The sequence below is a fragment of the Gavialis gangeticus genome, unplaced genomic scaffold (assembly GCF_001723915.1).
Source record: "Gavialis gangeticus isolate Ggan-Ray unplaced genomic scaffold, GavGan_comp1, whole genome shotgun sequence".
NCBI classification, from domain to species: Eukaryota; Metazoa; Chordata; order Crocodylia; family Gavialidae; genus Gavialis; species Gavialis gangeticus.
In genome coordinates, this window is record NW_017729004.1 from 11,050,812 (window position 1) to 11,078,008 (window position 27,197).

At 50.4% G+C, this 27,197-nt stretch overlaps 1 protein-coding gene across 2 annotated transcripts in view; it reads right to left on the reverse strand.

The window, feature by feature from the left end:
- LOC109291200 (mitogen-activated protein kinase kinase kinase 3-like) overlaps positions 1-20,774 on the reverse strand; it is a 124,342-nt gene extending 103,568 nt beyond the window's left edge. For both annotated transcript variants that reach the window (XM_019508088.1, XM_019508087.1), the window contains exons 1-2: positions 20,699-20,774; positions 13,243-13,324 (exon numbers count right to left, since the gene is read on the reverse strand). The gene's annotated coding sequence lies outside the window, so the exon portion shown is untranslated. The remainder of the gene's footprint in view (positions 1-13,242; positions 13,325-20,698) is intronic.
- Positions 20,775-27,197: the final 6,423 nt, after the last annotated feature.

A 27,197-nucleotide genomic window follows, 5' to 3' on the forward strand; every position in this document is an offset into this window, starting at 1 on the left:
AAATGAACCTTGCTAAAATTGGGACGCTCCTTGTTTTTGAACAAGCAGGGAACAACATGTTGGGCCTGGAGATTTTAACTAGCAAAAGAGTCAAGCGGAAAAAATCTCTCCTTTTAAAAAGAGTCGACCACATTAACTTTCAGCAAGTTTCCGGGAGTCCTGCCAGCACGCTGGAGTTTGTATACTACGGAACTGGGAAAAATATTATTGTAAATGTTATTTTCAAAAGCTTCAGAGGCCAGGGCTGGGGTAGAGTTAAACATAACACGGAGAGAGAGAGAGAGAGAGTTTTCAAGCCTAAAGACCATACAGCGTGCACACATATTCTTAGTCAAAAGGCCTGCCTGCTCTGGAAGACAGGCAAATGCAATGAAATATAACATTACAGATTTGTTAGCTCAACCGGGCCTGTGTAATGTTTCAGTTTTGTCCTACAAGCTGCAGCACATGCTGCCTCATGCACATGGGGTGGAGGACAGCAGGTGGGGGCCAGGGCATCACCCTGCCCTTGTGGGCTGTGCTGTTCCTGTTCTGCAAAGCAACCTTCACCAAGCCTAAAATGATGCTCCTGTCTTTCTGAGCATACCACGATGGGCACTTTTCTTCTGCAGCCCCAAACACTGGTGTGCAATCTTGTGCCCAGTCTTGCAAGCCTGAATCACGGGTTGGTCAACAGAGCTCCTTGCATGAGTCAGGGTTACAGGAGAACAGCCCTTATTTTGGGCCCAGCGGCTAAGCAACATGCAGCCGGACTGCGCGGGCGCAGCCTGCCTGCTGAAACATAGGCCTGCCAACAAAAACTCCAGATGCAAACCCTTCGGTCTGCAGTTTTGCAGAGGCATGTGTCACAGATGGCACCGTCCAAGCATCAGGCACATGGCAATGCCACATGACTCCATCTACCTCGAAAGGATGAAGCAATCCCAGCAGGAATCAAATCTGTGACTGCAGTGACTCAGCTGAGGCAAACCCAAAAGCATAAACCACTAAGCCATCCGGTAGACTAGTTCGCAATGTGGATGCAAAGGCAGAGCTGTGACAGGCAACAGCAAAGCAGGACTGCCACGGCTGTCCTTTCAAAGGGGTGCTGACATTGAGGCTGAAATTGGATTTAAAACCTTTTCTTCAGCACCTTTAAGTCAAATGCAACTGAAACTGGGCTCCAGTGTTATATTCAGCCTTTCCTTGCTTCAACCAGCTTTACAGGACACTGTAAGGATTTTATTTGAAGCCTTTTGTAGTTCAACGGGTGTCATCTATAACCATAAAGTAACAAAGGTGACCCATTCTCTAGCATCCGTCAGCAGTTAAGAGATACCAGAGCCTCCTGCGGTCCAGACTGGGTGGGGGGAGGAAGGAAGTATAGATGAAGGAAGGCAAATGTTGGCTTAGTCTCTCACACCTGTTGGGCTATTGCTTGCCTAATGTACAATTTAGTTCCAACCCTCCATTAATTTGTTATATGGGAACGACTTCAGCCAAGCTGAACTAATTTAAAACACACTAATTATACACTTAAGTAAGTCTCATAAAAAGGCTGCTTCTACCAAGTAGCTCAATTATCCCACAGGTCTTAAATGCATGCTCAGAACCCTGATTTTAAATTAGGCGTTAAAGTGGCTAGATGTCTTTGGGATGGCTCCCCAGCCAGTGTGAAAGGCAATGTACAGCTTCACCAAAGTCATCAGGACTAAGCCTCTTTTCTTCTAATGTCGAGTTTCCAGCTGGAAGCACACATCCCTCTGTATTCTTGGCTCCTGCGCAGACCAGCCTCCACCCTCAGATCCACATTTGCAGAGTCTGCATCCGCGGGCCCAGTCCTGCGGCAAATTACACCAGGGGAAGTTAAAAGCCACCTCGCTGGAGGCTAGTGGAGGTGCTCCCAGATTGCGGTGACTGGAACTAAGGCAAGGACTAGCCGGGACCCTTCCCTCTCCCAGGGCTCTGCAAGCAACTTCAATTCTCATGGCAAAACAAACCGCTCTTATTCCAATTTGAAAAATGGAGCGGGGCGGGCGTTTCTGCAGGAAGGAGGAGAAGGGTTTCCCCTTTTTCTACTCCCCCTGGAACAAAGCGAATGGTTTGCCCCCCGTCGCTTCTTGGCCCTCCGTGACGGACCAGAAACAGATGGCTACAGCCAATGTCAGACCATGGGCCAAGAAGGCAGGGGGTGTCCCAGAAGGGACCACGCGCAGGGTGCAAGTGTACAAGCGCTGGGTGGAAGCCATCATTTCTGTGGGGCAGGTGAACCAAGCAAGCAGGCTGTAAGCAGGCATGTCCAGGGGGACCAGTAACTCAAGGCAGACGCTTGCACCTTCGCCATCCATCCAAAGGTCGGACCCCGCTTTACAAGCATGAATGAACGGAGCCTCCCAGCTTCCCTTTGGAATTGCTCACTCCTTCCCACAGAGGGAGAAACGGGGGCAGCGTTACAGCCCCAGCTTTGGAGATGTTCAGTTGTCCGGGGTACTGCTGCTCTGGGTACCCACCTGGAGAATGCCTCGTTTGCAGAGGTGCTGGGCGCAAGGCTTCAGGCAGAGCAGCGGGTGCTCAATCCTTTTCGAAAAGCAGAGAACTGAGGCCTCTCAAGCCAAACTCTCACTATTTCGGACAAGTCACAAACCCGAGCGCCCACGGCCCACAGGAAATCGGTGGCAACGTTCACAGCAGGACCCCAGTACTCAGCATATTGTACGTACAAATCTCATGATGTTCTGATAAAGGGGAGCTCAAGTCGGTGTTCCCATTTCAACAGCAGGGGAACCGAGGCACCGGAGGAATGAAAAGGTTTTTCCGGTGCAAAACACAGAGAATCCACAGCGAAGTCATGCAGAGAAGCTGACCCTTAATGGGGACTGATCTGCTGGACCCTGTGTGTGGGCTACCGCCTCTCCATCATCTTTATGCCAGGCAGGGGTGGCCCCTTGTGACATGTGTGCCACAAGTGGCACGGGCAGCCTCCATGCATGGCACATCGGGAAGGGGGCACAAGCAAAGCAGGCAGGGGAACGGGACTGGAGGGCACTCAGGGACGACATGGGGCTTAACCTGTGGCATGGCTATCAAAAAGGTGGGCCCCCACAGATAAGGCATATCGAACATTAATCTCACAAACCCCTGCAATGGAAGAAGGCATCGTCCTACCTCTGTGGATGGGTAAATTTTGGCACAGGGTCAGCCAAATGGTTTGCTCACAGAGGCCAGGCCAGAAATATGGGAACAGAAGCCCGGTCTTCCAGGCAGAAAGGGCAACGTCAGGATGAGAGGATTCGAGACCCAGCTTCCGCTCCTTGCTCCGTCACCGGTGTCCTGCCTGACCTTGGGCATGTCCCCTAGCTGCTCACAGCTTCTGAAAACAGGAATACAGAGCACGGCCCTACTGCACAGCGATAAATAGCATTTGAGGGGACAGGTTCTGGTAATGGAGGTACCCCATGTCAGTACACAAGAGAGGATTCATGACCTGGTGCCTTAAACCCAAATCCAACTTTCCTCTCCAAATCACCCAGTCCCCAGTCCTGCACTTCATTCACGAGCTGCCTGGCTCCCTCTGGGGCTGCTTTTTGGAGGGCAGGCTGGCTGGGTACGTGAGGGTGGCTGTTTCTCTCAATGGGCCTGTGGACACCACTTTTGCCCCCTTCTCCAGACATACCACTTTGCACCAAGGAGCTAACAGGCAGCGGAAAAGCCACACCTTCAGGGTGTGCTTTCTAGGCCCTGATTTGAGGCTTTGGCAAGGGGTTAAATAAATCAAGATGCTCTGGAAAGCAAGCAGACCTGAGAGAGGAGCCAACACTGAGGTTTCCATTTGCTTCTAACGCACTAGAGACAACTGCAGCCCTAGCTAGGAGTGAATGCCCTTGGTTTTTGGCAGGCAGCCCGCCCGGCCACAGGAAACTGTGCAACAGGCTACATGCTGAATGCTGCCTCAGGATGCAAAAACTGAACCGAGCTCAGGGGGGAAAAAAAAAAAAAAAAATTAAAAAAAAAAATTAAAAAAAAATAACCCTGGAAGGTGGAAGGGGAGAATCTGTAGTAAGCACTACAAAGACTTCTCATTCAGGGCAAGGGCCAGTAAAGTGATGTGCTGGGACCCCTTACATATGCCCTGAAGGTGCCATCATATTCTCCACAAAAGGAGATCCTAAGGCCAAGCAGTTTCCTAAAAATCAGACATTCCAACAATTCCAGAAGAGCTTGATCCAAATTCCTTTACAACCAACAGGAAGACCCCCGCCAACTCAAATGGGCTTTGGACCAGTCCTTAAGTACCCAGCTTTTCCAAAGAAGCAAGCAATTCTCAGCTCCCCTTCCTGAGCCCCCTTACAGCAGCACCTCGAAAAGCCAGGCCTAGGGCATGGTGAGGATGAGTTGATTATTTTTTGTTCAGTGCTTCGAAGTTCAATGTTATTTTCAGATTCCAAGAAAGTATTCGTACAGGCAAACAGGCCTAGATGGGGGAAGAAAAGGACTGTGACAAACAAAATGAAAGAGCTGCCTCTCCCACTTTTCATCAACCCGGCAGTGGAAATGAGAACTCTCTCGGTACAAACAATTTCCATTCTCCGTGCCCTCCTTCTTGTTGAGCATTTAATGCTGTTCATTGTGCATCTCTCCAATGAGGTGATTTTTCTCTTGGGCTAAAAATTAAATGCTACATATTGTATTATATATTTATAAATGCGTGTGTGTGTAAATGTATTATGTCTATATCTCTACATAGACATAGAAATAGATATATCTATAGATATCTACAGGTTGATAGATATAGATATATGTTATGTATGTATATGTATTTATAAATAGTGTGTTCTAATACACAGACATGTGCATATGATATATCTATCTATACGTATATATAATGTAATGATCTTTATCAACTAGTTAGATGCTTCTGCCCCCCTGACTGCTTTCCATGCCACAAGCCAGGTTTAAGAAGCCCAGCTGTGATTGCACTTACCCTGCACATATCAGGGGCACAGCTCTGCTAAAACTAGTGGAGTTATGCTGATGCAAAAACTGGTAGAGGTCTTGATTCGAGAAAGAACTTCACTCCAGGCCTAAATTTAAACCAACTCTTTCTATCCCCTGGTGGGAGCTAGGATGGTGCGGGAGGATCTATCTTGAGCCAAGACCCAAGTGAGAAGGGAACCAGCCCCTCTACATACAAGTGTCTGAGCTCAGTCTTGGCAGGAGCTGAGTACACTCTGCTGTCACTGCAGTCAGCATCTTGCTGGAGCTAGCCCAGACAGCAGCATGACTGATTTTGGAGGAAACTGTATAATTAAAAGTAAGAACACACAGAGATGATATGAGACAGACAGACAGACAGAAAGACAGAGTGCAGAAGTTCTGCGCTGCAAGCAGCATAACAAATTAGACTGCGCAGAAATCCCCCTCCTGCCACCAGCAATTCCAGCCCTACTCCGTTTGCCATAACAACAGCATTCCTACCTGCACCTTTCTGACACGTCTTACAAGAGCCTAGCCAGTAGCTTCACAAATCACAGCACACTGAGATGTGCAGACGGCCGGTGGACTGACCCTTCCTCACTGAGAAGTTCATACCCACTGCCTTCAAAGAGGCAAATCTCATTTCTTTCTAGAGCTATGGTTCTCAGCCTTTAGATGCGAAGCATCTCTGGATAGACTTGAGTCCCCCTTAGAAAATGCCAGCTCCTAGTTTTCACTCTTTTTTTTGCCTAAAGAAAAATAATATTAATGTACACTAGATGAACACCTTGCTGGGGTCGTTTGACCCCAGTACTCTTTCCTACCATGGCACGGGGTCGGACTACATGATCTACTCAGGTCCCTTCCGACCCTAGAAACTATGAAACTATGAATATAGAGCAGTTTGTTCTTCTGCAAAGAACTTGGCAAGATGGCAGCTATAGATTTCTATTTGAAATCTCTGGATTTCTCTCGTACATCACGTTTGTCAACCTAGCAGTGCTAACATTGTGTGGCAGCCTATGGCACCCTTGAAAGGATCTCAAGGCACCTTGGTTGAGAATCACTGTTCCAGAGCGTGAAAAAGTCCTACAGGCTAATAGCTGCACAACTTTAACTTCCATAAATCAATGGGACAGCTAGAAGCATAAGGAGCAGGTACTGCATATTGGACACACACTGATCTGGCTTGTTTTGGTCCAGAGTTGCAAGCCCCTATCAATGCTATGCTGTGCATGCATGAGTATTCACATGCACAGAGTTGTTCCTTTGCATGCATATGTCCTGAACACAGCACCGGTTTACAAAATCGTTCTTTGTACCCTCTGCAGCATGAGAAAGTATTCTGTACAAAGCCGTCACATACTGGCAAGGAGATGGAATAAATGATCTAATGGGACTTTTTCCAGCTTGAGCCTTTGTGCTTAGTCACAGGATAATTATCTCCCACACTGTAATGAAACATGTAGGCTTTGCTTCTATGGTTATTTTGGGAGATCACTACCCCCCGATAACATTTCATTGCACGGAAGTTATCTGAGTTATGGTCATGGCAATGCAAAATGCTGGTACCAAACAGGAGTGAATGCACCACAAGCAAAGGAAGCCAAAAAGAAGAGTGAAACTGTCTTAAGAACAACTTGTATCCACATGGCTTTCAACTTCTGAAAGCTCCCAGGCGCGTGCACACGCTGGCATTACTATCCGAGGCACTGATTGAACACGCTTCGTACTTACTCTATTGCTTGGCCTCTGAGTCTTTAGATCTAGCTAGGTGAGGTCTGGGTAATCTGCACTACACACTGTTGCAAGTCTTGGATTGTGAGAGAGCTGTAAGCATGCCAGTAACCAGGGCAGGAGTAATAGTTATCATCACTGCAATTTAATAAGAAGCTGCTGCATCAAGCAATGCTCTTAAAAGGTGCAGGGGAATAATATATTAGAGCAGTAAGGCAGATTATACTCTGCAGGCCAGATTTTGCTCCCACTTGCACTAGAATAAAGCAAGAATTTCTGAGGCAAGGGGCCAGAGCCTCCATTCGTGCACACTGACATAGTCCCATGCCTTAGAATTACCCAGTTTCGACCTGCCGAGGTGCTGGCCCAGCAGACATGTAGCAGGGCAAGCAAAACCTGAGCAAGGTACAGCCTCTGTAACAGCACAGGGATGTCTTTGCTGTAGTCCATTTGTCTGGCTTTTTGCTGGAAGGAAGAGGCAGGGCTGCTGTGCAGAGGTGGGTACAGCCTATGGAATGATCCTTTCCACTAGCACATGAGCTTAGCCTACACAATGCATACAGCTGAATCCAAAATATGTCCCACAGGTTGGATCCAGCTCACAAAACCATGTCATCCAGCCCATGGGGCCACCATGGGTCCAATTAACCCTGCCACAACTTGCCCTGCCACCAAATTTCGAGACTCACAGGCAGCCCCATGCCCCAGATGTGGCCTGCAGGGCTGACTGAATTGGGCACCACTGGTTTAATCTATTAATACTGCAGCCACCCCATCACCACTTAACACTGCACTCCTGTGATGCTAAGTCCGCGATTCTCAACCAGGATGCTGGATACCCTAGCGTGCCACCAGATCCTTTGAAGGGTGTGACAATATGGGAGGATACAAGTAGATAAGCTAAGTAGAGAAACGCAGGCTCAGGCTTGCCCCTGCCTAAATTATCCTCCACCCACACTGCCCAGCACCTCTGCAATGAGGTACCCACTGTAGAATATAAGTTAGCTTTTGAACCCAGGAGCCACTCAATTCACAAACATTATGGAGAGATGCCTCGCATCCAAAAAGGTTGAGAACCACTGTGCTAAGTTATGTCTGTCATCTTCCCAGCCATAGCAGGACCAAAGCATTGCAGAAACCACGAGCCTCGGAGCCCTGGAAATTCTGCCAGGGTGATTTAGCAGTGCAAAGCCCAGGACACATAGTGCACAATCGGTCCAGTCATGGCACCGCTGCATGCCCACGCTCTAGCCAGCTCAGCACAACATGCATGCAGGCCATAGCTAGTCATTACTTGGCAACTCCAGCCTTTTTTCTATGCTTAGTAGGCCCCAAGCCTTTAAACGTTGCTTTGCATAATCAGCTAGTGAGATTGCTCAAACCAGATAGCCTTACTCATGTGAGTAGGGCCATCAGGGGCTGGGATGTGTTTGTTTTACAGGCTGAGTTAGAGGCTGCCCCGTGCAGTTTATCTTGAAAAAGACAGAAGACTTTGCCCCATAATCAAGTGTCTGTCGGCGTCAGCAAGGGGCGAGGGCTGTATTCACTCCCTTCCGGTTTTTAAGGTTTATGTGCTTGATGCTGGTCTGTGAAGATCATTTACAACTTGGCAGAGTGGGTGAAACACGCATCCCGTGCAGAGCAGGGCTTAGCACCCACCCAGCCCGGGTATCAAGAACCACAATGGGAAATCAGGACTACAGGTTTCAGCACCAGTGAAATGGGACCTAGAGGGCCAGGGTGCAGGGACACACTTCTGTGCAGCACTACAGAGCAAGGCAGCCAGGAATATGGCTTATCAGACCACTGAAGGACCACCCATCCCATGCATAGGTGTCCTTCAGGTAGGACTGAGGAGCCACAGCAGTCTCTACCTGGATCCCCCTCTCCCTGCAGCCAGGACACTGGACCTGGGATTGCCCGCAGTCTCCAGCTGTCATGAGGGTCCCTCTGGCCCAGCACAGCTGGCATGAGACTCAGCTCCAGAGCCACAGGAGTAAGGTTTATGGTGCTTAGAGGCATTTGGATGGCCACTTCCCATTCATTTCAGTGCGATGTAGGCTGGATCTACAGTAAAGCTCACAGAGCGAGTTCCAGCTGTGCAAGGTGGATGCTCTGCGTCCAGTTCAGGGGGCAGCCTGCGAGAAGCAACACCACAGACTCCTGACAGCAAACGTACTGGAGGAACCCGGCCTTGCACACCCATGCACTTCTCAGAAGATAGGCCTACAGTGCTGTGACACTGAGGGATACAAGTACTGCAAATGGCAGAGCACCAGTGATGTGAAACCACTCCTGCCATCCCACATACTTCCACCTTGGCTACCCTTGGTACCCAGCAACAATAGATGAGGGGCTCAGCCAAGTGGGGTTCCTCACACCAGTGAGGCAAGGGGGGCACAGCGGGTCCTGCGACTAACTCGACAGACTTCACTGGCACTACTCTGCATTGATACTGGCCTACGAGACTCCTACAAGGCAGGGGTGACAAAGCAAGCCAAGCCGCTCCATGTGCAGCATCTAGCACCACGGGGCCCTGGTCCAAGGGTCAGACTTCCAGGCATTAACAATAATCACTCAGCACAACTGTGCTTCTTTCCATCGCCAGGCTCTTGAGAGGCTTAATCAGCATGTCTACACCTGCTAAGATCATCACATTTCCCCAAAAATAGGTTTGGAGGAAAGCAGAACAGCTTGAAGAGCAATCCGTGGCAGGGGAGAATTAAAAATGTGCTTCTTGAGCGTTTTGTTTTAAGTCTGCCTACCGAGGGCTGTATTCAAAGCTGGTGGGAGCTGGTATAGCAGTGACTAGAGAGACACCCCCAACAACTGAAACTCTGGCCCCACCAGTTTTTAAAGAAAAAAAAAATTGGCTTCCCAGGAGCTGTCCGGGCCAAGATGATAGGCAGCGGCTGTTCCCGACTTGCAGGATATGCACACGAGTACGAAGAGGAAACTGCGTTGTTCTCTGCTGGCAAATGCTGCTACATTTCTGAACTATCTCATTTTTGACATTACAAGGAAGTAAGCACAAACCTGCTCAGCGACATTGTTCACTGCTAAGCCTTTGCTTGCTGGATGGCAGAAAAGAGTCCCCGAAACCAGTGAGAGGGGAGGGACTGCCTGATGCCTTTCAGTAACACACTGGGCACAGCCGCATAAGAGCGTTTAGCCAGCTAAAAGGCTAGCAGAAGCCACACGCAGAACAGGATTTCAGTTGACTGCAGTTAAAGATTTGAAGCTGGCTAGTGAGGCTATGTGCACGATCTCTGGAAACCCAGCCCCAAGCCTGGTGCGGCTGCCGCTTTTCAGTCTCCAGCAAGACACAGAGGCGGTAAATCCAATACTCTGGATCCTCATTCAAGAGATTGCTTTCTGCCTACCTAGACCCCTCCTCTTCTGCTGCTTGTTCCAAGTCGCTGCAGACGCCCGCTGCGCTCCGTGTCCCAGCCGATTTTCCGCTTTAAAGGCAGCTGCTTTCCAGTGGCTGCCGAAGTGAAACCAGTCTGAGAAGGATCCTGTGACCCTGCACAAGGCAAAGTCCTCCGCCTCCTCCTCCCACTCGCCCTTGCCCACCTTAGAGAAGTGGCTGGCATAAGTAGTGCTGCTTTCACGTAAGCGGGGGGGGGGGGGGGAGGGGGGGGGGGGGAGGGGGGGGGAGAAAGAGGGAGACCCAAGACATATATAAAGAGAAAAGAAAAAGAAACGTACTGACATAACACTGCAAGCCAGATCCCTTCAACTCACACTGCTAAGCCAGTGGTTCTCACTTTTCGGGCTCATGTACCTCCTTGTAAGTTGGTTATCCTGCAGTGGGCAGTTATCAGTCTCTGTTATGGATAACAGGTAAAAGAAAACACAAAAAAAACAAAAATCACTTGGTCTTTCCACCGCATTGGAGCTTCTCCACCCATCTAAAAAAACTGTTGTGTTTTTCTTCACTTTCTTTCCCCTCCACTTACATTCCCCTTTCTTCCGCTTTCCTTCCCCTCATGTACCCTGTAGATCAGAGGCAGGCAATTATTTTGGATGGAGGGCCGCTTACTGAGTTTTGGCAAGCCTTCGAGGGCCACATGACAGGCAGCCAGGGGCAGATAAATATTCAATTTTCTACGTTTTTAGGGGCCCTGCGGGCTGCACAGAATGGCCTGGGGGACCACATCCAGCCCGCGGGCCGCATTTTGCCCACCCCTGCTCTAGAGGCTTGGGACATCAACTCCAGGGCTATAGGTACCCCACTTAGAGAAATGCTGTGCTCAATCAACTACCTCATCCTTGAGCAAACTCTTACATCAACACAGCTGTGGTTTCTCTTCCTTGCTGTTTCACTAACACCTACCCTGTGCCCCTAAAAAAACCCCAAAAACCTAGAGATTATTTGCTCAAAAAAATTGTTCTACTTTTCTTTGCTTATTTGCTTAGAGCAACACATGTCTGGAAAACACAGGGTCCCTTTACATCATGTTATTTAGCATTTTCCCCTTGGTAAAGACAGAGCATGAATTACTCAGAAAATGAAAGGGGATGTGAAAGCTGCATGTCTTTCTACAAAGGAGAGTGTTTTGCTGTAAGAGACTCCAAAATTTCAAACCACTCTTCCCAAGGAACAAGTTTGGAAATCCCCATTTGTACCCTCTCTGCTGTTTGCTAAGGAAACCAGATGTCTAGAGCTGGCCAAAACAGTGATCTCAGTCTTTCTTGAGAGAGTGCTTTTTCATGAGTCATGGAAAGCAACAGCTCGTTGCTTTGGTAATGCTGGATAAGCATAAGATCTTTCACACACACAGCAAGACCTTCAAAAAAATATTTCTTAACATATTACACAGGAGATGGTCCAAAACAGAACTGCATTCATGACTGCCTCTATACTCGAAGGTCCCGTTTCAAGCTGGAAGGAGCTTCAGATGCTGTTCAGAGTCTCTCAAGAAGAGGCACTCCAAATGCCCACCTGGCCCTACCTGTGGAGCACACAACTCGGGTCCACACCAAAGCTAGATACAGGGAAATACAAGCACCCTCCTCCACGGCAGACCGAGGGCTGAAGGGGAGGCACAGAAGCAACAGACAGGATGGGGGTGGAGGAGAGGGAAAGTGTGATACCCCCTTCCATCAGCCAGAGGGAACAGGGAATGAATAGACATCCTCTAGCCCCAGGTTGACATCTTGCCAGAATCCCAGTGCCCCAACCCCTGGATCTCATCCGTGACTCCACGTGCTTTATTTTGCTCAGTCCTTGCTAGCAAGTTTATTGAGGAATTGAGTACATTTTCCAAACCTTGCAACTGTGATAACATGGATACAAGCTTCTGGCAGAGCAAGACGAGAAAGAACTAGACTTCGCCCACTGGCATTTGAGAGACTCAAAGATAAATGCATTTAGTCTGCATACACAGGGAAGGCGTCTGCCCACCTGTCTTTGTGTTAAGTCCTCCTCTTTCCCCATCCCACAATGAAAAAAAGCTGCAGAGGATGATGCCACATAAGGCATCACGTTACTTAAAAATAAATAAATAAATACAGCCAAAGGGGTGGATAAGTTTAACAACGCAGCTTAGGCCACCAAGCAAGATAGGGAAGGGCGGTTTTCTTCCAGCTCCCACTGCCAAGCTCTCTGGATGTCTGCTCCTATATGATACCTTTGCCTGCTGATATGGGATTTCAGGGAATCCCTCTGAAGTCAAAACTGTTGCTCTCTACCATCTCTGGCTAGGCAACTCCGTCTCGTTAAGCAATGGCCTGGCCTCAGTTATTTGGGCTTATCCCCTTTCAGATGGGCTGCAGTAATCTGGTACATGCAGGCATGAAGTCTTCAGTGCTTAGGGAACTCCAGCTGGTTCATAGGGCTGCAGAGCATCCCTTTAGTAGCACAGAAAATATCATATTATACATGTAGCGCTGCCTGGGCAGCCTCCACTCCTCCATACTCCTGCCTAGGCATATCTGTCGAAGGTCTCATGACCTCTCACGCACACACCATGTCTGGAAGGACTGACGGCTGCCATCGTGTCGTGTAGCGCTCCTCCGTGCAGGAGAGAGGTTTAACTGGACCCGTCGAACACCGTGGAACGCACTTCATCGGGAACTAAGGGCTATTACAAACTTATCCAAAGGCAAGTTCCATTTCTCCGGCCCATATTTAAACAATGCAAAACAAGAAGTGTTCCCCACACACATCTCCTTTTGGAGACGAGAGCGCAGCCAGGCAGCAGCTGTCAGCCACTGCTGAGCACGCTACTGGAAGGGACTTGCCCATTAGTGACAGGTCCCAATTATGGCAGGCCATTAAACAGAGCAGAAAGGCCTGGCATGCTCAGGGAGCTGCCTGGAGTCAGTGGGAAATGCATGAACCCACGGGCCGAACCTGGGTCCCTTCTGAAGGTGACCTGAACTAGCTCCACACCTGTCGATTCAAAGCACCTTTCCCCTTTGTCTTTGGGCAGCTTCCAAAGACATAAATCCCCTCGGGCAGAGATAAAACGCAGACGCAGCTGCCCACACAACCCACAAGGATCGAAGCGACTCGTGCCCGGCCTGAGCACGGTCAGTAAATACCTGTGTTCTCCTGGCCGCTCTCCTTCAGCTCACCGTCCTCCCCAGAGGCTCCTGGCAGGGAAGAAGCCAGCACCCGCATGTCCTGAAAGTTAACAAACCCTGGGTCAGTCAGTGCAAGCTCAACAGTTAAAACCCCTCCAGCAACAGCCTCTCCAGGATGGCTGCTCAGGCACTTCTGAAAACAGAGGCAGGAAGATTCTGTCAGCACCACTCCCCGGTTTGGAAACCCTGGGCCTTTACCAAACAGGAGCGAGTCCCATGAGGCAGGGGAAGCCAGCACAGGACAGAGGGGTGATGTGTGCCCTGCAGGACTCACTTTCCTCCCCCCCCACCCCGTGCATTAGCTGCACCATGTACTAACTCCATTTCCCCCGTGCAACAGCCCCCGCTGGAGTGCCACAGTGCCAACGCAGCAGTGATTTCTCCTCAACAGGCTCCAATGTCACGGGTGCTTCCAGACCTGTGACTACCAGAAATATTGGTGCAAGAGCTGGCCATCATCCTCTGCCCCTGCTGCGCTAATGGAGCCAAGTGTCTTGCTGCTTTGGCTTTTCTGGCAGGAACCCAACATATTCTCCCTAGAGAGAGAAGGAGCTTCCAATCACCGGCCAAGAGACACAGAGAATGAGACACCCATGCTGTGTGTTGGCCCTTTGCACCTCGGTGTTTGGAAGCACAGCACACGGGGCAATCCCAGCATGTGAAGTTATTTCAGCGACCCATGACGCACACCTGGGAGCCTCGGAGGTGTGCAACACTTGCGCCTGATAAGACTAGGTGCTGATCAAAGGTCAAAGCAACCGGAGCTCCTCTGCTCCATGGCCCCACTGGATCTCTTAGGCTCAGCAAGGTGGAGCAGTCAGCCCTTGGATGGGAAACCCAGGTAAAAGGGAGGTCCTTCAGGAAGCCATGTGGTACTCTCCTTTTGCAGTCACCAGTGACCCAGCTTGGCATAGGGAGCAATCTGTTATCTCGTGGTCCTGGTGGAAAACGGGCACAGAGCAAGCAGAATGCCTGCCAGCACCCCGGTCTGGACCTGTCCCTCTCCAGTGCAAATGTGGATCAGAGCCATCTTTGCAAACTGGATGGAGGAGTCCCAGGCCACAGGTCTACAGAGGGAGGCAGCCAGCTGGGGTCCCCTAAGCTGTCTGGCAGAAGCCAGCCCCTGGATCTCTGCCAGCCATAGCCAAGAGCAGAGACACGCTCCGATCCTTGGAGGGAGCCGCGCTGGCTGTCATTGCAGCGGGTCCAGCATGCAAATTCACAGTGACACTTGTGTTGCATGCAAAGTTGCTCCCAAGTCACCAGGGCCAAACCCACTTTGCTGGAACGAGCCATAACACGTCCCCGGCTACATCACAGGGACCAGCTGCTGGAGCACAGGACCAGCTTGTGGGTTTTGTGGCTACGCAGAGCTGTTTTCACAGGATCCTTTCAATTATTTAAATCACTGTTTAGCAGGAAGGAAGGGGGGGAGGGGGCAGAGAGGAGCATGGTTCAACAGCTGTGAGCCATGCTCAGTCTGCTCATTAGTGGCCCAGTTCTGCAGCAGCCACAACTCTTGCTAAGAGCTTACAGGGTCAGGGTCTTCACTGGAAGCACAGCATCGCTAGGACCGTGCTTGCAGATGGAGTGCAACTGGCTGCAGAAAGGCATGCGACCGCACCCTGCAGTCAGCACCAGACAAGTCTGAAAGCCAGGATCTTGAACCTCTGCAGTCAAGTGCAATAAGCCAAGTGCTCTCGTGGAAACTTCCACAGGTCTGTTTGCCAACAGCCTAGACAAGAAATACTGGACCACCGTGCCTATTCTTCACCCTACTCCTGCCCCTCAACCAGCAGTGGCATGAAAAGGGCCAAAACACCAGAAGGGCTTTGCACAGGCTCATGACCAGCTGCCTAGATTTCCAGAAAGCTGCTCATTGAGGAAAGGTTTCCAATTGGGTGGATCAATATAGTCCAAAAACACCAACAGCCTTGATAGAGAGGCGGTGACAGCTTTTTGCTTTCCTCTAGTGGGACCAGCCTGCATGAAGGGAGCTTGCCCTAGTGTCATGATACATACACATGCGGCACTGGTGCAATGCAAGTCATTGGACTGTGGAGACCAGTCCAGCTCAGCTTAGCATCCATGCCAAAGGAAGCTGGGGAGTAATGCACAGCCCATCTGAATGGAGTTAAACTAATGTGAGTTCCTCCAGCAGGGACATAGCCAAATCCCCAGGCTCTGGTTTCAGAGCAGCAGTATTTCCAGGCTCGCACACACAGATGCTTTGTGATGGGCACCTTCTGCCCAGCCACCCAGGTCTAGTCCCATGTCCTACCTGGAGCATGTACAGAAGTGGCACGCTGCTGGCACCAGCCTGCTATCTGTTCTCAGTAGCGTCCACAGCTTAATAGGCTCGGACCAGTCTCGCCCAAAGGGACAGTCCTCACTCACAGTCCAATGGCAGGCAGAAACTGGTGACAAAACAGTCCAACAAAAGGGATTCTCCGCAGAAACTCACCCCTTGCTGTCCCACTTCCTTTACTGGTAACAAACATCTAAGCATAGACCTCGTGCTACGCTCTCTGCCCAAGCTGAGCTGCTCCTAGCTATTCCCCGACTTCCTCAGCCCCAGACGCTAGACTCCCTCTGCCCAGCAGAGGCTCCAAACTTTCTTCCATGCTGATTGGTGCTGGGATCCACTTGACGGCAGAAAGCATCCAGCATCCTTTTGCAGGGTGCTAGCACCTTGCTTCAGGGCAATCCCACGCAGGACCCTGTATGGGAATTCAGGGTGTCTATAATGGGATACTGCCCATTATGGATCAACTTCAAACTGTATTTTTCCATTATGCTTGGAAGAGTTTTTCCATGAGGGTAACTTTCCTGGTCCACTGCCAAAATGAATGCATTACACTTCCACCTGCTCACATCATCACACAGGCCTGATTGGCTACTTTTTCCCATCGAAGTAGCCTCAGCTCCATTGTAAAATCCTTTGTGTATGGAACCAGCCCGCGTCTGGAGTCAGATGCTGGGTAGCTGTAAATCCATGGAGCAATTGCTGTTTACAGCCTGTCTGAAGACCAGACTCAGAAGGTGGCAGAGGCTATCCTGGCATTACATATTGCACATCTAGTATCATGACAACAACTCCTTGCTCGGTGGTTTATATACCCGTTGTGGGCATGGCAGGCCTTAAGAGGCTTCCCCCATCAGAACCACCATGGATGAGTAACTGAGTTTGCTGCCAAAGCCCTGAAGCTCAGCTCAGCCCAGCCCTCCACCAGCACCCCTTCAGAGCAGGCTGAAGACCCACGATGGTTCAGCATGGGGGAAGGATACATAAAGCTTCTGCTCATCCTAAACCTCCTGTTCTCTGGACAAGCCGGAGGCTTCCCTCCCTGCAGCTGCATCATTCACCAAGACATTTTAAAATGACTTTCCAAAACACCGGGCTCTTTCCCAAAGCAGCTCACTCCAGCATGGTGGGACACTCCTTTCCAAGAAGCCACACCCCTGGCTGCAATGCCCAGTACAGAGAAGGGGCTCCCCGGTCCCCTTATGATGACACTGAAATAGTGCAGCAGAACATGCCCATGCCCAGATAGCTACCACACACATCAGGCAAGTAACAAAGTGACTCCAATCTCTGCCTGGGCTTGGTATTTTGACCATCTCTGCAGAGGGTTTGATCTGGGATGCAATCCCCATGGAGTACAATGCTTCATACGAGAAGCAGCCCCACTTTTTCCAGGATCAGGCCCTTATTGTTTAGCATGTCCCAAGCCTGCCATGGCTGGACATGCACTGCACACACCACCAGCTGGACTTCATCCCACACAACTCCGAGGCTCTGAGCCAAACCCTGCTTCAGCTCCACCCTCCTGCCACCCAGCTACTGTGGTTTCTCCTCCCTGGGCTACCTCCGACCATCTCCCAGCCCACGGTGCATGCGACAGGAGAGGCTTTAATTACACTGATAAATCGTTCCTCACTTTAACACAGGGGACACGGTGCTGGAGTTCTCTCTCGATCGTGTCTATGCAGCAACAAAACGGGTGCTCTTAAAATAGCAGCAAAGACCAGGAAACTTGGATTTTGGCTCAGGTTCAGGCCTGCAGGGCAGCCGGGCTGCTACCTGGTGTTAAAATCCTTCTCTTCTGACTCCCCCTACTAATGTAGACAGACCCCTAGTCCACAGGGAGCTATTCCCAAGTAAGAATGTCCAAGGATGTCCGCATCAAGCTGTGCAGGTAGCATTTCCTCCCCACCCCGCAAAACACTACCTCTGCCTCAGCTCTAGCCAAGGTACCAATAGGCAGCAGCACAAATGTGCACTCAGGTCTGGATGAACCATCCCACTTTCTCAGCAGGCCTACCCAACACCTGCACCTACAATGCCAGCTCCTCATCTAGTCACAATCCTAAAGCTGCTGAGCAAGAGAAACCTCTTCCTTCCCTTTCTGGGAAGGGGAAAGGAAAAGAAACAACATGCAGCAAGTGTTGGTCACAACGCTGCATCCATCGCTAGAAGACATCCCACCAGGACACTGAAGGATACTTTACAGATTGCAAATGGTGTTGATGCTATTGTATGGAAATGAAATTTTCACATGTCTGTGGAGTCTTTCTTCTGACAAGCTCAAAGGACTTTATAGTCATTAATGCTGCCTCACCATTCCTAGGCCCATTGCACCTGCTATCATAGGCCCATTTGCAGACATGAACACTTCGGCACAAAAAGGTACGTGGGATTTGCCCCAACGCCATGAATCCAGAGACTCGAACCCAGGAGTCCTGACGTTTGGCCCATGCCTGCTGGCTTGCCACCCCTGTTCCTCTGCACCGTGCAATGCCGCAGCCTCAGTAAGGGTCAGCCCTGGTGCTCAATTCATAGCGAGCTCTGAAAACTGGCACTTGTTCAATATAGATGACAGCAGCAAAAGAAATACAATCCTGACTGGCAAGCTCTGCAGCCCCAAGACAGAAACAGCTGTTGCAGCGGCAGGTGAAGGTTTAGAGCCAACTGCATTGTAACAATCCATCTCCACAGCTGCAAGACACGTCCTTCCTTTGATCCATCCCTGAAGGGAGTCGCAGAGGAGCGTGATCGGTCATTTCATCTCATATTGCTCACATTTCTAAAAAATTAAAAATCTGAGGCTGACGGTAAATTTATACCCGCTGCCAGATTCAGGGTTTAGTGGATCACAGACAGCTTTCCGGGAATAGTGAATATTGCCTGAGGTCTCGGAGAAGAAAAAAAAAATTACCGAGTTGAATTCCAGATCTCCCCCCTTCTTACTCATATAATGTATTTTCCATCTGCTGGGTGGGCAGTGTGCGTTCTGTACATTTTTGGCTCTCTGCTCAGTTCGTACTTCATGAGCACAGGGGAGATAGAAGAAGGGAGCCGGGAGCACAGTCAACTATTTACACTGGTGATAGCCCTGCTGTTGTCAAACACGGAAGTAAGTGCTGGCCCTGTATACACTCCTTCCCTCCCAGGAGGGGTTGCAGTCACGAGAGGACTCTGGAGTGAGCTGAGAAGAGTCGCGCTTAAAAGGCTATTTCTGCATTTGCAGGTAGTTTTCATGGAGCAGGCAAGAAAGGGAATAGGGAGGAGGGTCAAGTCAGCTGGAGTTTTCAAGCCCATAATCTTTCTATACTCTATTAATATGCAGAGAAGTGAGTCTTTCTTTCCTTGGGCATCCACCAGTTCAGCACGCAAAGCCCTCTGGAGCCCCGGGTAACTCCTGACACCCACCAGCCTCAGGGGTAGGAGGTAAGGATGGTAGGGAAGATCCAGGTGAGATGCCAAGCCCACCACACTGTACAGCCCTGCCTGTTCTCCCCACCTTGGCTGGAATAGAGAAGGAAGCACATTCCCCCTCACCCACTACCTAGGTCGATACATGGGGGAGGGGGGGAAAAACAACCCTAAAAAGCTACAGGAATCATTTTAAAAGACTGTAGAAAAGCACCTTTAAATCCATATTCAGGCATGTCCCCCCACCCATGTCCAACAGAAATTCTTTTAAAGGCTGGAAACCCCCCAGAATCCAATGCACCCTGCACTGCCGTACAGGTGAGCCCTGTTCTGCATTGGTCTCATGGGAGATGAGAACATGATAGGGAAGAAAAAAAAAAATCAAGGGTAGCAGAGAACTGCAGCCCTAAGTTGCTTGTGGCCAGAGCTCAGCAGCTGCAAAGCAGTTCAGCTCCCGCAGCGTTTCTGAGCGCCGGCTTCAGGCATCTGTTCAACTGCTCCGAATAAAGTTTCTGTCTGGGAGCTGTGTTAAATTGTGCACAGGGGCCAGAAACTTTGGAAATGACCATGACCAGGGTTGCTGCCTGTGTGGAACAGCTATGCTGAAACCCCACAAGCACCCCGAGCCCAGGGACTCCAGCGGTCTTGTTCCTGCTCCCAGGCCTCGGCTTTCTCCTGGTCTGCACAGCTCAGTCCCCAGCCACATCCCCTGCCCTGGGGTAAAGGAGCTTTCCACCCTTTCTGGCACAGGTCTCTGTCTGCGGGGAACCTGTCATCCATGGCAAACTAAAACTGCCGCCTGCATACAGCCATGCAGCAGCCCCTGGTGAGGCCTGGAGCAGGGCAGTCACCACCAGAAAACCCAGCAACAGCAGGAGGAATTCAGGGATGGGTCTAGCTGGCCAAACACACACCTTCCTCTCGCACGCTCTGCTGATTTGCACACCCGGCAACTCACGCCCACAGCCTGGCATGGGCCTTCCACCCCTGCCCACGTCCCCTCTTGCTCCATCCCGGCTTGTCTGAAGTTTGGGGCTAGCAAAACAAACCGTCCCGCGGCATCAAGCGTTGTGTCCCGAAGCCCCGCACAGCTCCTGCTTCCAGTGCCTCCGCTGCCCGCGTTCAAAGTCACCGGAGTCTAACAGGGGAGCGTCGGGGGGCATCTCTGGGCAATGCTGGCTGATAATGCCCACGGGCCCAGCGCGCACGTGTGCAGGAACAGCCTCCCACATGCCAAGCAGCCCCCCCCCTCCCTGAAAACGGCCCCCCCGCAGCAAAGCATCCCCCCCGGCCAACTGCCCCCCTCAGCTCTGCCTTGCGCTTGTGCGCGCATCTCCGCTCTCTGAAGCGGGGTGCCCGGCGCGGCGGGATCCTCTCCGGGGGGCGCGTCGCTGGCACCGCAAGGGCACCCGCACGGCTCTGGGGGGGACGCCAAGGTTTTGACCAGGAGCCCACAGCGGGGTCTCGCCGAGCCCCGAGCCCCCCAATTGAACGGCCTGCGGGAGCTGGCACTTTCCAAGGGAGCTGGTCCAGGGGGATGTGGGGGTGAGTCTGGCAAAGCAGCGGGGCTGGGGACCACCAGGATGAGCCGCCCCGCACCCAACACGGCCCGGCGGAGGGGGGCAGAGGGTGCCCGCGTCTCCCCGACCCCGCCGCAATGCCCCGGGCCGCATCAGGCCCCCGGGCACTTGCCCTTACCCCGTCCCCGCCGGAGCCCCGCGGGCGCCCCACAGACGTGCCGCCGCTGCCGGCTGATGCGCACGAAACTGGAGCGCGACGAGCGAGCCGCGCCGCAGCGCCCGCGGGCGGGACAAAAGCCGGGCCGCGCTGACGCCAGCGGCCGCCCAGCCAATGGGAGCGCGGCGGGCGGGGCACCTTCCTCGGGGGCTGGGACCTGCCAGCTGCCCTCCCTGCCCCGGGGCTGCAGGGAGCTGGGCGGGCGCCCGCGAGCCTCAGTGGGGCGAGGAGCGCACAGCGGTTGCTTTAGGACACCTCTGTATCACCTGCATTTTGGGGTGGGTTTCTGGTCTGGCCCCTGCATAAGTCCGAGTCTCAGACCTAGGTCCCCGGGGTCTCCCTTCCGTGAGAAGGGCGCTGGGGGTAGGCCGGCAGGCTCTGCTGCGGGCGAGAGCGCGGCCGAGCTGGGCTGATTTCAGAAGGAGGAAAGATCCTCGAAGGGGAGGGTCAGTGCTGGAAGGGCTGCAGCATCTGAGCATCCCCGCCTGATCCCTCGTGGGCCGTGCACCCCACTAGCACCGCCGCGCCGGCGCAGGGCTCCTTACGTTTCTAAAAATTAGCTGCAGCAAGGAGAGCCGTTGCCTGCAAAGGCAATAGGAGCGCAAGTCAGAGAGCTCTCCTGAGAGATTCAGATCTCATATCCCGGTATATAATCCCCGTGACCTATTAATAAAATCCATAGAAACCCTTCTCTGTATACCAAATAACAGTGCCTGGCTTCGGCCCAAACCGCTCTGTGTTTCCTCACTCCATAAATGATTTTACTGCACCAGGCATGATCGTGGTGTAATTGTATAGGTTTCCCCCCTTGCAGAGCATTTGTGGAGCTTACAAGGGAGATTTCCAGGGGGACTGAGCTGTTGCTGGAATGACCCCTGATCCCAGCTTTCCTCATCCGTTTGGGAAGTGGTGTAAGACTATCCGAAGCCACCTGGCCCCGTGAAGGAGCTCGCACCCCTCCGTATCTTTGTTTCAACTCTTACTGCCTAGAAACTTAACAGGCTCAAAAGCTTTGGCTCCCATCTGTCCGGGAGGCACGTAACGAGTAACGAACCGGTGTGTTGCAGCCAACAGACACATTTACTGGATAAATCGCGGGCGTTGCGCTGTGGGAGCCTGCACAGAGCAATGGCTCTTTAGCTTCAGAAATGAAGGCGTAAAGCAACACAGCTCTTCCTTTGAAGCGTCCTGCTGCTTTCGTGGGAGCCAAGTCATGCCAACACTGAGTCCTGCTGAAAATCCCACCCCAGGTGATTGCTCTTCTGTGAGCTTCTGTCACGTGCCAGAAATGCGTCTCTGGGGAAGACAGTGCATTCCTGCATTTCATTCCCTGGATAGAGAAATACTCCATAGGACCAGACGAGAGCACCGGGAAGGCAGTAAGAATAGCTGCCTTGGTCCATCTCACTCATTGCACGGTCTCCAACAGTGGCAAGTAACAAATGCTTCAGAGGAAGAGTATTAGATATAATACTAATCGCTCCAACACGCTTCTCAATATCCCTTACTGCAATGCTACGTCTGATCACCAACAATTTTCCACTTGGAGTGGAGCTGAACTGCTGAAGAAATGGTAAGTTTTTTAATATCAGCCAGCTCCAAGCCAAAACCAAGGCTACCCCAAACTCAATCATCAAGCTCCAATACGCTGATGATGCTGTTGTGTTGAAGGGTATGCTAACTTGGAAGCCAACCTTCAGGCAGTCCTCAACATCTTTACCGAAGTGCATAAGAAGATGGGACTGACACTTACCATTCGGCAGACTAAGGTCCTCCATGAGCAATTTCTTAATGGGCACCCCTAATTCAGATTTACGGTTAGACTTTGGAGAATATTGAGTATTTCCTGTACCTTGCAAATGCAGCCTTCGGATGCCTGAGGAAGCAGGTGTTCAAAAACCCTGACATCAGATTCAAAACCAAGCTCGTGGTTTATCAAGCAGTTGTGATCCCCACCTTACTGCATGGAGCTGAGATGTAGAAAACATACGGGAGACATCTCAAATCACTGGAGAAGTGCCATCAATGCTGCCTGTGGAAGATCCTTCAAATCCAGTGGGTAGACAGACACACTGGCGTTAGCATCCTCTCTCAAGCATCGAGGCGATGACCATTTGCCATCCACTTCGCAGGGCCAGTCACGTCATGTGCATGTCCGACTCCAGATTCCCGAAGCAAGTTTTATTCTCCCAGCTCAGTCAAGGCGTATGCTCAAGAAGAGGACAGATAAAGTGCTTCAGGGATGTCCTCAAGGCCAACTTGAAAAACATACATCCCATCAGCTTGTGAGAAACTTTTGCCCAGGGCCCTCTTCAGACCCACAGGTAAAGCAGTCATGGAAGACAATCATCCTCGACTGTGAGGGATTGCCGATGCCGATGATTAGATACAGGGCATGTGTAGACTGATCAATCCCCTGACATATCCTCCCAGTCACTAGCAGTACATTACCGCCCTGCCTGCTGTGTTTAATGGCCCCTGACGGACCTGTCCTCCATCAATGTATCTACTCTCTTTTTGAACCTGACTCTCATGTTGGCCTCCACAGCACACTCAGGCAATGACTTCCACATGTTCATTTATCACTTTGGTCAATAGGACTAAGTCAGCTTACGCTGGCTGAGGCACTGGCCCCGGATCTGCTGTTATTCTACCTCCAAAATAGCTTTCTCGAACATGGGTAAAGCCTGGGAAAAGCATAAACACAATACAGAGATACTTGGTTACAGTATTTTGATACAGTTGTCATGATGTAATCCTCCTGATTCGCATTAATCGCCTTTTCCACATTTATGCAGAGGATTTGTAAGCTTACATGCAATGGACAGTCAGTGTTACTGAGAACAGTCATTTCTTCTTTTTGGATGTAACTTCTAACAGTAGATTGCGCTGCATAATAATGATTTGGCTTTGTATGACTATACCTAACTTAAACTATTTGGGACTATATTTAGGTCCTGGCAGGATGTAAGAACATGTCCCTGAGTACTGACAACGTTCAACTGTGTTAAACTTAAAATTCTCCCATGGCTCCTCTTTAATACAACACCCTTTCTCACCTCCTGTCCTAAGTGGTGGCGTAATGCTGCTGTATGCTGTAATACAGTCAGGCTTTCCTACAGAAGGAAAGCCTGATTTCAGGGTGAAATCATTCCTATGCTTAGGAGATAAGTTGTGAGGGAAGGATACCTGCAAAAATAACAAGTAAGGACTAATACAATGTGAATCACTTGGGCTGCATCCAATGAAGGATGTAGGAACAAGTTAAACACCTTCGGTCACCTACCACCTGACTCCCAGTGGGAGATCAAGCCCACCTAACTCCATACATGTCTTGATTTTTCCTTTAAAGGTCCTGAATCCCCATAATCCTGAAACCTGCTCAGCTCTGTGCAAGAAAACACACTGACCAGCCACTACCTTCGAAAGAAGGCCAGGAGTGGATGGGAGTGCCCTCCTGCAGGCCTCAGTACTAGGGAAAATCCCAGAAAGGGACAGGCTTCCAGGCACACCCATCTTCTCTGTGTTTCTTGGTGGCATGTGTACATGCCACGTGGCATATGTACATACCACATTTTTTGCCCTTTCATGCGTTGCAACTATGTGTCTGTTTGCACGAGTGGGATTTCCGGATGCTTGAAAAGCCTTTCTTGTGCATTAAGTGCTAAGTGCTGAGTGCTGATTAGGCAGCCTCCTGCTCAGCCTGCTGGCTGTCTTGGATCCTGCTCTGAGGTGCCCTGCTCTGCCCATGCACTGTGCAGAGAGCCCACGGGCCTCGCTCAGAGCTCTGGATTGCGCACGTGGGGCCGGACACCTGAACAGTAGATGTTGCAGTCCTGCATTAGATCTGAGCCTCAGTCTAACACAGAAAGCTGTTGCTGTTACCTTGATCTTTGCAACCACAAGGATTTTTCCTTAGCCTGGTGTCTTGGGTGAACACGTAGGTGGAAGACATCTTAGAGAGCAGAGTTGGCCATTTTTAGATCTTCCATTGTGGTGTAGCCCTTCTCTGGCCATGTAACCAGTCCAGGAGACAGGAAGACTACAGCACAATCCGGTTAAATTCACCCAAACAAGGGGATGGGCTGTGATGATGAATTAGCCATGGATGACTAATAATCAGTAGTTAACCATTTTGGGGTTTTCATGCAAGGTGGTTTGTGTGTTGGATCAAGCCACAGTTAATTTTTTTTTGGCATTGACAATGAAGGAAAAATATATTAAGACAATTCTGAGGGCAAATTGTACACACTGTTGCTCTCTGTATGCAAACTGATGCATGATACAGCTCAGGGTCTATTGTACAATTTCAGATTACAAAAAGCACTTGCTATGTGGGACAGACATGAGTATGATGGGGTAAAATAATCAGGCAGAGATTTCTTCTTTTGTGTGTTTGCATGAACTCATTGCCCAGACAGAAGATAATTCTGCAAAATTGAGTGATTGACCATCTATGGCTTGTTGAGCCAAGAAAAGCTGAAGAGTATCCAGTGGTTTGCAAACTGACTTTCAGTCAGTGTCTTTCAAGTCAATGGATTACAGGAATGGATTCCAATGCAATTTAGCATGTGTATTTTTGGAAATGATTATGTTTTAATAGCTGCCGAGTTAGCCAGAGTGCTTTGTGTACAAATCAGTAAGTCTCTGGCAGGGATTAGTGTGCCAACTAATACAACCAATAATAATTTAAAAAAAATAAAAGTGATAGGCTAACCTAGTGATTACTTAACTAGATATCACTGGATGTGGTAGTACCTGGCAGCACAAGATGTGTTTAACTAAGAAGAGCCAGTGGCGCAAGTAGTGTGTGGCAGCTCCCCGGGCATTGCCTAAGCAGAGGGGCAGATAAAGAAGTCTGCCACCTCAGCCAAACCATGCCAGTGCTGACCACCCCCATGTGTGGCAGCTGCCCTGGGGGCCTGGCTGCATTGCTACACCACGGAGAAGAGCTGCAGTGTTCCTCCTGCATCCATTAGCCTCAATCCAGAGTCTGCACTGCATTCGCTGTGTGCATTTCCCTTGACAGAGTAAAGATTAAATCCTGTGAGCACTTTGATCTACAGCGCAGAGAGGTTAAGAGATGGACTTTACGGACTAACCTGATTCAGTGAGGCTAAGGTGCATCTCTACCCTGCCTGCTACTTGACTCCAGGCTAACGTAGCTAACAACCTCTTTCTGCTGAGCGAGGACACACGGAGGAAGAAAACAAAGCATAATGGCCAATAGCTGTGATCCTATTGGAAAGACTTTAGTCCATTTCTATTAGTTTGATCTGCCAAATTCATCCAAGCTGGATTTAAGTCCACTAAGATCCACTGCACCACATCCAGAACCGATTCACTCTTGCACGCTTATTGAACATGCTATGGAAACTGAATAGCATTTCCACTCCACCTCTCTTCCATGACTCAGCTGTCTGCAAACGCTCCTCAGCCCTGACCAACAGGAAATGCAGCTGCAACTGGACCCGAGTGAAAATGCACGTGATCTGTCCCCTGGGGGACTGCTACGCTAGCTGCATACATCAAAGAGGCCTTAGACCTTCTGCTGCCCTTAAAATTTTTCGAGAAGTCTCTAGGTGCCTTTCTAAGCAAAGCTGACACTCTGCACCTTCTCAAGCTGGCCCCTCTCTACTAGTGACTGCACCATAGGGGGTGGACCTGACAAGCTGAGTCCACCTCCCGATTTAACTCTGAACATTGAGGATGTCCTGATTTTATGCTCCATGGGAGCTATGCCAAGTTACACCAGCTAAGACTCTGTTTCTGTAAACCCTGCCCTGATGTGAAAATGAATCAGCTTGAATGAGGGTAGCTGAAGTCATTTATTATGGACTTAACTGCCTTTCCAGTCAATATTTTGCAGTCAATACTCAGGTTGCAATAAGGATACTGGTAGCAGGGCCCCACCGGTACATCTCTATCAGTAGGAGTTCAGATGTCGAATTGAAATGCCGTGTCTACATTTTTCATTTCACCCACATGCACAGATCTTCACCCAGTGTAATCCAGGTGGCTCCACTGAAGTCAACAGACCTACACTGATTTACTCCAGAATCTGTCCCGTTAGTTTTCAACCTATCTGCATGCAGCACACGTTCAAATGGAAACTGCTCAGTTTTCCTCTGCATCCATCACAAGGGGGAAGAAATCACAGAAACAATCCAAAGGGGACTGTTTACACATGTTTCATTTTATAAATGGAACGTGGCAGTGTCACTCCACAGACAGTGCGCATAAAGCTCTTATCACAAAAGCCATATGTCCTCATTTCCTCCACTGCTGTAGCATGTGAGCAGCAGCAGTTTGGTAATTAGGAAGCTGGAGGTAAACCACGCTGCGGCCAGGATCAGGAAAGTTTATTTGGGTTAAGGTCGCAGGCTGCAGCATGTCCCTCGCCCGCGGGACATTCCTGTTCTTTGGTAGTCGAGTTTCGAGGGGCTGGGATTTGCGGGGA